Here is a 12996-nt window from a genome sequence, read left to right on the forward strand (position 1 = left end):
TCTTACGGTAAAACAGCCCTTTACCATAGCAACCGTAACAGATGACTCAAAAAATTCTTAAAATCGATGATTTCTCAGGCTTTGTGTGACCCCCAGAGTTGATTCTGGTACCAAAAGATTCAGAATTGAAAGCCAAGGATGATTGGATAGCTTAACAATGTCTGTGACACAATTCATTACAACTTTTATCCCAAAAACTCATTTTTATCTCAAATTTAAGGCATTTGTTTGAAAAAAAAAATGAAAATTTTGCTTTTTAATCATAGGATAATCATTAATCAGAGCTATAGTCAAATTAAATGTACTTTAAATTAACTTTTGTCGTTGATTAAGCTTTTTTGTCTCAAATTTAAGGTCTGACATTGAACATTGATAACAAAATAAAAAACCTAGTCCCAATTGTAATCAATGGAGGCCAATGACTTCTTAGTCACAACCTCAGTGGATGTTGCCAGTCCATGCAGCTTCTCCCTGACGCCCTTCACAACCCTGTATAGAGCCTGGAGCTGCGCCTCAGATTTGGGGGCCTTGTTAGTGTTCAAATCTGTGGCGAGTCCAAGTGTCCGCTCTGCTGCGTCATTGACAACTGGGAGTTTGGCCACAACTTCCTTGCCATGACGATAGCTGTCTGAGGTGGGCCACTGTGCAACGGGGAGCTTGACAAAACTGGAGTCAATACCCAAGAGTTCAAACATGCTCCAAGAGTCGTAACCAACAAAGTCTTTGAGGGCTTTACTCCCCAATTGCTGTGAGGCTGGCATCTCCTGTATCATGTTATGTGCAGTCCCATGGTACCTGAGCATAGCCCTTCTCATAGTCTGCTTGTCAGATGACGTTCTGTCCGAGAAGAGTGCCAAAGAGACCAATCTCTCTGAGAGGTACCACAAATGGTTTTGTAGCTTCTCTCGGGCCACAGTCACAAAGGACAGAAATTTGGCAGGCCACTTTGTTGGATTCTTTGCGATACTGGCCTCAGCCTTGAGGAGGTTCTTCATCAGGTACATGTCGTTAGATGGTGCATCTGCAGCACTGGTACATGTCAACCACGCTTTAGTGTAGAAGACTGACATGAATGCAGCGAGACTGGTTATGTCTTCCAGCTCTTCGGGTGTGTAGATATCTCCCAGCTGCCAACGGAAGAGTGCCACCTTTATAGTGTATAAAGTCTTGCTCATCCAACGGGCGTGGTGGAATGCCCCAGGAGCTTTGATAGTGATGGTCCTCATACCATCAGGGACAGTCCCTCCAAGAAACAGCAGTGTGAGGTGTGCCAGCTCCAGATAGTCGTGTCGAAGAGTCTCCTTTGTGCTATTGTCCATCCACGTCTGAAGGAAGGTGATGGTGGCATGTACATGGCCAGCCAGCTCTCTCTGTTGAGCAGACACCTCGACCAATGTGTAGTTGCCCTGGTCCAATTCACTCCAAGTGTTGAGCAGTCGCTTGAACAGCTGTTCATTAGGTCCTGTGGTGGGGCCATACACTATTGAGCAAGACGCCCCTCCAACCAATTCGTGGATGTGGTGCCGACACGCCAGTTGCAGAAGACTCCTGCCAAACTCAGTCTCCAGTCTTACTACGACTCCACTCTTGACCCCAGAGTTCACTGCCGTTGTATCGAAGACAAGAGCGCCTATCCTTGATGTGTGCAAGAGCGCCTTGAACGCCCTGATGAATGGTTACAGTAACAACTGAAAGCAGGCATTAAAATTAATGATTGTAAGCTGCTTTTGTTAACTTTTTTTTATTGAAATGAAGATGGCCAAATTTAAACAACGTTATAACAGTTATAAAAACTGGACAATACAAGGTTGTAAAAGACAATTTAAAGTAAATTTAATCTGATTAATGGTTATCCTATGATTAAAAAGCAAAATTTTCAATTTTTTTCCATAAATATGCTTGAAATTTCAGACAAAAATCTGTTTGTTGGATAAAAGTGGTATTGAATTGTGTCACAGACATTGTTAAGCTATCCAATCATCCTTGGCTTTCAATTCTGCATCTTTTGGTACCAGAATCAACTCTGGGGGTCAAACACAGCTTGAGAAATCGTCAATTTAGGCATTTTTTGAGTCGTCTGTAACTGTTGCTATGGTAACGGGCTGTCTGACCGTAAAACGTCAATATTTTTGAATTTTTTTTTCATGATTTTGTTCCTGATACTCACTCACAACTTTTAGGTAAATTACATTGAATTAGGAAAATCACCTCCGATTTGGCCCAGCCTAATATACATCTCCCGGTCCTCACCCTCCCTCCCCCCCACAACCAGTACATGGCGGAGACGAAACCTTAACATCTATCTATAATTCCATTAATCTCTGTGTGTATGTGTGTATGTGTGTATGTGTGTATGTGTGTATGTGTGTATGTGTGTTTGTATGTTTGTCTGTGACCGCTGTTTCTCGACAACCACGGGTCCGATATACTTTAAACTTGCCAGGTATATTGCTGGGGACCCGAGGATGTGCCTTTTCAAGGTTTCATATTAATCGGACAAGTACTTACCGAGCTATGGCGATTTAGCCGTTCGCCGTTCGCTTTGGCGTTGCGAATGGACCAAACCATTGCATGTAAATAGAGGGGGGGGGTTCTGTGGTCGTTGTGAATGGACCAAACCATTCATGTAAATAGAGGGGGGGGGGGTTCTGTGGTCGTTACTGCCACGTGGTTTCAAAGTTTTTTTTTGTTGTTGTTGTTTGCACGCATGTTTTTTTGCACCCACGTACGGGCACGCCCTAGGATGTTTACACACACACACCCCTACACAAATTTTGTTTTTTTTTGTTTTTTGGCAAGGAACGGGCACCCACGTACGGGCACGTCCTAGCTTATATATAGTACGGGCATGCCCTAGTATTTGAAATGAGGACAAATATAATGGAAAAGCAATTACATCCAAATCAGAATCCATCACAAAGGTCAAATCATCATTTTACCTTTTTGTTGAATATACGCTGATGAATGTGTCGTTGATCACATTTCTAAGTATGATGACGTTCAGGAAGAATAAGAAGCCTCACCACCAACTTCGACCGGTGCCAGTATTGTTTTTTATTATTGATGTTCAAATGTCTGGTGATTGTTTTGTAATTATTTATGCAAATGTGTACTTGTATATAACTGTCATTAATCAAAAAGGCTTAGGCACTAAAAAAACATTTTTAAAAATAAAAATACGAACTTTTTAAAATAAAATAATTTTATTTTGGCCTAAAACACTCCCAGGCACAATTTTATTTTTCCTCAAACACAGACAGGCACTCACTGATGAACCTCTGAAAGTTTGACGAAGATCCGTTCAGCCATCTCTCAGAAAAATGGCGACACAAACACAGACCAACCCCATATAGTAGAAGAGATGTTTTCCGATCCTTCTGCATTCTGCAAGTGACGCAGCCAATTTAGGTTTATTGGAAACGAGCTTAAGTACCTGACGTTGCCCCGGGGGATGGGTGGGGGGAGTGAGGGGAGAAGGGCCTTCCTCGAGCCAATAGTCCCGGGGCACGTACTGGTTTTTATTCACCATGTGGCTGCTTCCGGTCATGTGACGGTGCTTGAGGTCAAATGGAGGAGTTTTTGCTTTTTGAAAACCTCAAGCAAAATAAACGTCACAGCACATCATTGCCGGGTTGCTCTGCTCCTTTTTTGTTGTGACTTGTACACCGCTCACTACGGGAGCGGCAGGGGAAGTCATGTTATTATCGTTATTATTATTGCCAATTATTATTACTATGACTTATGTGAGATCAGGTCATTGAAAAGATCAGACCATGCCTCACAATTCTAAATTCCACATAATAAAATTCATTTCCGTAAGGGTGTCGGGAGGGGGGGTGGGGGCGAAGGGGGTGGGGAGCAATATCACCAGTCACAAACCCCCTTGGGGAGTGGGGATATTGTTTCGTAGTATTCTATATCATCAATATTATGCTATTATCACAAGTATTATTAATTTTTTAATGAGAAACAGCTTTGGAAAAAACGCCTTGGAAGAACTCCATGGAAGCGGCAGGAAGGGTCGTGTTGTTATCACTTGTGGGGTATCTAGACTACAGTAGATCTACGATCAGGTGCATTCGTTGATGAAACAAGCATAGAATGATGTCAGAATTCCTCCAAATTTCTTTCACTTTCATGTTAAACAACAGTAGCGACTGTTTAAAAAGGTAATCAAACGTGTTTGTGGTTTGTAATATTTTTTACTTTGGGTAGAGGCCTTTACTCCCACGAAAACGGCACAAGCTATTTATACACATTAACATGGCATTTGGCCAAGGAAAAAACACCCCTTTGGTAGGTAGGATATTATTAGTATTAATATTGTTTTGTAATAACATTAATATCATGCTATTATCATTAGTTTTGTTATTTGAAGCGACGTTGGAAAAACGCAACGATAGAGCTATCTTAACACGGATATACACCTCAACACACAACCCCATTGGTGAGGAAACCCCCTTTGGTGGAGAAAATCCCCTTGGGGAAACGGGCGAAATGAATTCGCTATACCCTACATTGTGTGACCATTAGTCGTCCTGTCAAGTTTGGTTGAGATTGGATCAGTAACGACTGAATGTATTGCGGTCAAAATCGTCAGAAAGATAGATAAACAGACACCAAATTGCGTATTTTAGTATGATTGCTCACACATTATCTGGTGTTGTATGAGTGTGCGTGAGTATGTGTGTGTACTTGTTGTTTTTTGTTATTTTGTTGTTGTTGTGTTTCCGGGGCACGACCATGGGTGGGGTTTCGTGTCTTCGTTTGATGTGAAGAGATGCGGCCATGCGGGTTGTGTTGTTGTTGGAGTTTCCATTGGGTGTTGTACACAAGTGAGTGTGGTGTTTGGGATCGAGTGTTGTTGTTTGTAAGGTGAGTAAGGTTAGCAACAAACGGTTGCAGTTTGTTGTAATGTGAGCAACAGTTTGTTGAAGTGTGAGATACATTCCTGTAAAATGCTGCGAATGTCGGAACCATGAATGGGGGCATTGTTTCAATGGGAAAAGTGGGGCTAGGTTCCTGGCAGTTCCTGATTCATGGAAAATCCTGCAAATGTCAAGGAAATTCCCACAACGGTCAAGGAGATCCCACGAAGGTCAAGGAAAATCTCCGCAAATGTCAAGGAAAATCCATGAATGTTGGAGCATTGTTTCAGTGGAGACGAGAACGGCACTCAATATAGAGAGCATACCTCCACCTGGTTGGCCATATCACTCAATGGTGAAGAATCACTTTAAAAATTCTACTAGCTGGATCCGGATCCTCACCAAAATTGAATCGAATCTTCCTTGTCACGCACACAACATGTTCAACAAGTTTCGTCCAAATCCATCCACAACTTTTTGAGATATCCTGCTATGTAACGTTTTTGGCCCGATCTCCCAATGGTGAAGAATCACATGAGAAATTAAATAATTCTCATATCCGAATCCACATTCAGATCTTCACCAAAATCGAATACTTTCTTCCTTGTCAGACGCCCAACCGGTCCACCAAGTTTCGTCTAAATCCATCCACAACTTTTTGAGATCCTGCAATGTATCGTTTTTGGCCCTATCTCCCAATGGTGAAGAATCACTTTAAAAATTCTACGAGCCGGATACAAATCCGGATCTTCACCAAAATCTAATCATTTCGTTCTTGTCACATACTCTACATCTCTGCCAAATTTCGTCCGAATCCGTCCACAACTTTGTTCACAAACAAAACGGACAAACAAGCAGAGAGACAGACAGGGGTGAAAACATAACCTCCATCCACCTTTCGTGGCAGAGGTAAAAATGGGGACAGCTAGTTGCATTAATATATGCATTGGAGTTTTTTCATTCTGTACAGTGACTCTCGGGAGACAATGTGTTATGCAGCTGGTGATGTCATGTGAAGCTATATGTTCAATGTGAATGGTGGGATATTGTGCGAAGCTACGTTTACAGTGTGAATGGTTGGATTTCCCACAAAGCAATGCTTACAGTATGAATGGTGGGATATCCCACGAAGCTACGTAAACAGTGTGAATGGTGGGATATTGTGCGAAGCTACGTTTACAGTGTGAATGGTTGGATATCCCACAAAGCAATGCTTACAGTATGAATGGTGGGATATCCCGCAAAACAATGCGTACAGTATGAATGGTGGGATATCACCCACTGCTATGTTTACAGTGTGAATGGTTAGATATCCCGCAAAGCAATGCTTACAGTATGAATGGTGGGATATCCCACGAAGCTACGTAAACAGTGTGAATGGTGGGATATTGTGCGAAGCTACGTTTACAGTGTGAATGGTTGGATATCCCACAAAGCAATGCTTACAGTATGAATGGTGGGATATCACCCAATGCTATGTTTACAGTGTGAATGGTTGGATATCCCGCAAAACAATGCGTACAGTATGAATGGTGGGATATCACCCACTGCTATGTTTACAGTGTGAATGGTTAGATATCCCGCAAAGCAATGCTTACAGTATGAATGGTGGGACAGCACACAAAACTATGTTTACAGTGTGAATGGTTGGATATCCCGCAAAGCAATGCTTACAGTATGAATGGTGGGATATCCCACGAAGCTACGTAAACAGTGTGAATGGTGGGATATTGTGCGAAGCTACGTTTACAGTGTGAATGGTTGGATATCCCACGAAGCTACGTAAACAGTGTGAATGGTGGGATATTGTGCGAAGCTACGTTTACAGTGTGAATGGTTGGATATCCCACAAAGCAATGCTTACAGTATGAATGGTGGGATATCACCCAATGCTATGTTTACAGTGTGAATGGTTGGATATCCCGCAAAACAATGCGTACAGTATGAATGGTGGGATATCACCCAATGCTATGTTTACAGTGTGAATGGTTGGATATCCCGCAAAGCAATGCTTACAGTATGAATGGTGGGACAGCACACAAAACTATGTTTACAGTGTGAATGGTTGGATATCCCGCAAAGCAATGCTTACAGTATGAATGGTGGGATATCACCCAATGCTATGTTTACAGTGTGAATGGTTAGATATCCCGCAAAGCAATGTTTACAGTATGAATGGTGGGATATCACCTAATGCTATGTTTACAGTGTGAATGGTTAGATATCCCGCAAAGCAATGTTTACAGTATGAATGGTGGGATATCACCCAATGCTATGTTTACAGTGTGAATGGTTAGATATCCCGCAAAGCAATGTTTACAGTGTGAATGGTTGGATATCCCGCAAAGCAATGCTTACAGTATGAATGGTGGGACAGCACACAAAACTATGTTTACAGTGTGAATGGTTGGATATCCCGCAAAGCAATGTTTACAGTATGAATGGTGGGATATCACCTAATGCTATGTTTACAGTGTGAATGGTTAGATATCCCGCAAAGCAATGCTTACAGTATGAATGGTGGGATATCACCCAATGCTATGTTTACAGTGTGAATGGTTGGATATCCCACAAAGCAATGCTTACAGTATGAATGGTGGGACAGCACACAAAACTATGTTTACAGTGTGAATGGTTAGATATCCCGCAAAGCAATGCTTACAGTATGAATGGTGGGATATCACCCAATGCTATGTTTACAGTGTGAATGGTTAGATATCCCGCAAAGCAATGTTTACAGTATGAATGGTGGGATATCACCCAATGCTATGTTTACAGTGTGAATGGTTGGATATCCCGCAAAGCAATGTTTACAGTATGAATGGTGGGATATCCTGTGAAGCTCGCTTATAGCGCAGCTAAAATATTTTTACATGGCCGCGAATACCTGTGAAAACGGGAAGCACACGGCCACAAATGTAGAATCAGGTCATGCTCGCGGCTCGTGGAAGATAATGTTTTTGCATAATATCCAGTTGATTTGTGTGTGGTGGAAGATACGTTTTTGAACTGTCATGCTCACAGCTAATGGAAATTGTTTCTTTGCACCCGCGAAAAACCGTGAATACGCGCGAGACACAGGGCTGCGAATGTAAAAGCAGGTTGCAATTTATCAACCGCGAATGTTGCGACCAAAATAGACAAACACATGCAGTATTTGAACCTGGAGTTAGGTCACATCATCAACTTCAGTTTAAATTTTTTAATGCTTTTTTGTATACATGAACGAGGCTCGTGGAATACTTTAGATGTGAACACGAAAGCAGGAAAAACTAGAACAATGCGACTGTGTCGCCAATATGCCTCCGCATCGTCCCACAATGGGTGTATGCCCTCGTTCACTGTCCTACAAATAAACAAGTTTGATTTAAATCCCTTCAGCTGTTTTCAAGTATCACATTTTCACCAGCAATGACAGGTTTCACATCGATCGGTGAAGCAGTTTCAGAGAAGGGATTTTAAAAAACATTTTTGGCTGGTATACCACTTCACCTATGATGTCATCATTTTCATGCTTTCATTCCCCATTGGGAGAACTTGACAATGTGCCAAGTTTAAAATTTCTCCGTTCAGCAGTTTCCGAGAAATAATTTCATTATTATTTGCTTTTAATCCAAGATGGCTGCCATACCACATGACCTATAACGTCACAATTATCATTGAGGCATAAAAACCCCAAAAAACTTAAGGTTACATATCGAGTTCTGACACAAAAGGCATCAATGCAGAAGAATGGATCTATAGGGAGCCCTTACAGGCCACAAAGCTCATGCTGTATACAGAGGCAGACAAGAGAAGCTGGAATGCCCTATATTTAACAGGAACGAGGCCATAAAAGGACCCGATTGACAGCAAGCACTTTGGCTGTTTGTGCTTCCCATTGTTGGTGTCTCACCTCTCGCTCACCGTGCTCCTCTCACCACTGCTTTGTCTAAAATCTGCACCAGGAATATAGGTGAGTACGCAATAACTTGATGTTTTGTACAGGTGCTAAATGGGGTTACATAAAATCGAAATGTATGCACCCACCAGCACTATAAAAACATCCACTATCACGAAAGATTGAGTACTTTCGGACTCTTGAGAGACAGTAGTTTGTGATCGCTTTAAGCATTGGTCATGGACTCATTATGGACCTGTGAGACTGTCCTTCGGTTGAAATGATTAATTATTTTTTAAGAAGACTTCATAAGTGAAGTCCTCCGTACACACACACACACACACACACACACACACACACACACACACACACACACACACACACACACACACACACACACACACAATCAATCAAATGTTATTACAGGGTTTTCTTAGTACCTGATTATTGGAGCATCTGCTGTGTGTGTACACAAAAGTAAAATGTATGATACTTTGGTTCAACATTTAAGTAAATCATTCATTGTTGTGAAAATAAATTGTATGTCTTAATCCAACTTTCACTACTGTATTACTAAGCCTCGTTTTGGCTTAATGGTTCAGGTGGCTGGCTTAAGATTGCAAGGTCAAGTTCAAACCCCTGTCAGCCATTGAGTTAACACCAGGTGGGTTGACTCAGCCTGTCATCCTTCTAAGGTTGGCAAAATTAGTACCAACTCACTGGGAATAGGGGGCACTGCATCAGCAGCACAGCCATGCCAAAAGAAAATGATGCAACCAGTAACCATAGGCTGCATACGAAATAATACTACTACTACTACTACCACCATTGTATCTTTAAATGAGCTCATGAACAGATTTCACCAAACCGAACAAAGCAACACCGTGCGTCGGATCCAATCGCCAATGGGAAATCAGCAGACAGCTTGATACTGTGATGGCGAAGAAAAATGGATAAAGAGAAACGAAAGCAGATAATTATTTGTATTACTTTGGTCATTAGAGAAAACGAAAGTAGATAATTATTTGTATTACTTTGGTCATTAGAGAAAACGAAAGCAGATAATTATTTGTATTACTTTGGTCATTAGAGAAAACGAAAGTAGATGATTATTTGTATTACTTTGGTCAGTCGAGAAATGAAAGCAGATAATTATTTGTTTTATTTTTGGTCATTAGAGAAAACGAAAGCAGATAATTATTTGTATTACTTTGGTCATTAGAGAAAACGAAAGCAGATGATTATTTGTATTACTTTGGTTAGTAGAGAAATGAAAGCAGATAATTATTTGTTTTATTTTTGGTCATTAGAGAAAACGAAAGCAGATAATTATTTATATTTCTTTGGTCATTAGAGAAAACGAAAGCAGATAATTATTTGTTTTATTTTTGGTCATTAGAGAAAACGAAAGCAGATAATTATTTGTATTACTTTGGTCATTAGAGAAAACGAAAGCAGATTATTATTTGTATTACTTTGGTCAGTAGAGAAATGAAAGCAGATAATTATTTGTTTTATTTTTGGTCGTTAGAGAAAACGAAAGCAGATAATTATTTGTATTACTTTGGTCATTAGAGAAAACGAAAGCAGATAATTATTTGTATTACTTTGGTCATTAGAGAAAACGAAAGCAGATAATTATTTGTATTACTTTGGTCATTAGAGAAAACGAAAGCAGATGATTATTTGTTTTACTTTGGTCATTAGAGAAAACGAAAGCAGATAATTATTTGTATTACTTTGGTCAGCAGAGAAAACGAAAGCAGATAATTATTTGTATTACTTTGGTCATTAGAGAAAACGAAAGCAGATGATTATTTGTATTACTTTGGTCATTAGAGAAAACGAAAGCAGATTATTATTTGTATTACTTTGGTCAGTAGAGAAATGAAAGCAGATAATTATTTGTTTTATTTTTGGTCGTTAGAGAAAACGAAAGCAGATAATTATTTGTATTACTTTGGTCATTAGAGAAAACGAAAGCAGATAATTATTTGTATTACTTTGGTCATTAGAGAAAACGAAAGCAGATTATTATTTGTATTACTTTGGTCATTAGAGAAAACGAAAGCAGATAATTATTTGTATTACTTTGGTCATTAGAGAAAACGAAAGCAGATAATTATTTGTTTTATTTTTGGTCGTTAGAGAAAACGAAAGCAGATAATTATTTGTATTACTTTGGTCAGTAGAGAAATGAAAGCAGATAATTATTTGTTTTACTTTGGTCATTAGAGAAAACGAAAGCAGATGATTATTTGTATTACTTTGGTCATTAGAGAAAACGAAAGCAGATGATTATTTGTATTACTTTGGTCATTAGAGAAAACGAAAGTAGATGATTATTTGTATTACTTTGGTCATTAGAGAAAACGAAAGCAGATGATTATTTGTATTACTTTGGTCATTAGAGAAAACGAAAGTAGATGATTATTTGTATTACTTTGGTCATTAGAGAAAACGAAAGCAGATGATTATTTGTATTACTTTGGTCATTAGAGAAAACAAAAGCAGATGATTATTTGTTTTACTTTGGTCATTAGAGAAAACGAAAGTAGATGATTATTTGTATTACTTTGGTCATTAGAGAAAACGAAAGCAGATGATTATTTGTATTACTTTGGTCATTAGAGAAAACGAAAGCAGATGATTATTTGTATTACTTTGGTCATTAGAGAAAACGAAAGCAGATAATTATTTGTTTTATTTTTGGTCATTAGAGAAAACGAAAGTAGATGATTATTTGTATTACTTTGGTCATTAGAGAAAACGAAAGCAGATGATTATTTGTATTACTTTGGTCATTAGAGAAAACGAAAGTAGATGATTATTTGTTTTACTTTGGTCATTCGAGAAAACGAAAGCAGATGATTATTTGTATTACTTTGGTCATTAGAGAAAACAAAAGCAGATGATTATTTGTTTTACTTTGGTCATTAGAGAAAACGAAAGTAGATGATTATTTGTATTACTTTGGTCATTAGAGAAAACGAAAGCAGATGATTATTTGTATTACTTTGGTCATTAGAGAAAACGAAAGCAGATGATTATTTGTATTACTTTGGTCATTAGAGAAAACGAAAGCAGATGATTATTTGTATTACTTTGGTCATTAGAGAAAACGAAAGCAGATAATTATTTGTTTTATTTTTGGTCATTAGAGAAAACGAAAGCAGATAATTATTTGTATTACTTTGGTCATTAGAGAAAACGAAAGCAGATAATTATTTGTATTACTTTGGTCATTAGAGAAAACGAAAGCAGATAATTATTTGTATTACTTTGGTCATTAGAGAAAACGAAAGCAGATAATTATTTGTATTACTTTGGTCATTAGAGAAAACGAAAGCAGATAATTATTTGTATTACTTTGGTCATTAGAGAAAACGAAAGCAGATAATTATTTGTATTACTTTGGTCATTAGAGAAAACGAAAGCAGATGATTATTTGTATTACTTTGGTCATTAGAGAAAACGAAAGCAGATGATTATTTGTATTACTTTGGTCATTAGAGAAAACGAAAGCAGATAATTATTTGTTTTATTTTTGGTCATTAGAGAAAACGAAAGTAGATGATTATTTGTATTACTTTGGTCATTAGAGAAAACGAAAGCAGATGATTATTTGTATTACTTTGGTCATTAGAGAAAACGAAAGTAGATGATTATTTGTATTACTTTGGTCATTAGAGAAAACGAAAGCAGATGATTATTTGTATTACTTTGGTCATTAGAGAAAACAAAAGCAGATGATTATTTGTTTTACTTTGGTCATTAGAGAAAATGAAAGTAGATGATTATTTGTATTACTTTGGTCATGAGAGAAAACGAAAGCAGATGATTATTTGTATTACTTTGGTCATTAGAGAAAACGAAAGCAGATGATTATTTGTATTACTTTGGTCATTAGAGAAAACGAAAGCAGATGATTATTTGTATTACTTTGGTCATTAGAGAAAATGAAAGCAGATAATTATTTGTTTTATTTTTGGTCATTAGAGAAAACGAAAGCAGATAATTATTTGTATTACTTTGGTCATTAGAGAAAACGAAAGCAGATAATTATTTGTATTACTTTGGTCATTAGAGAAAACGAAAGCAGATAATTATTTGTATTACTTTGGTCATTAGAGAAAACGAAAGCAGATAATTATTTGTGTTACTTTGGTCAGTAGAGAAAACGAAAGCAGATAATTATTTGTATTACTTTGGTTAGTAGAGAAATGAAAGCAGATAACTATTTGTTTT

The sequence above is a fragment of the Myxine glutinosa genome, chromosome 13 (assembly GCF_964187855.1).
Source record: "Myxine glutinosa chromosome 13, kmMyxGlut1.1, whole genome shotgun sequence".
Classification (NCBI taxonomy): Eukaryota; Metazoa; Chordata; class Myxini; order Myxiniformes; family Myxinidae; genus Myxine; species Myxine glutinosa.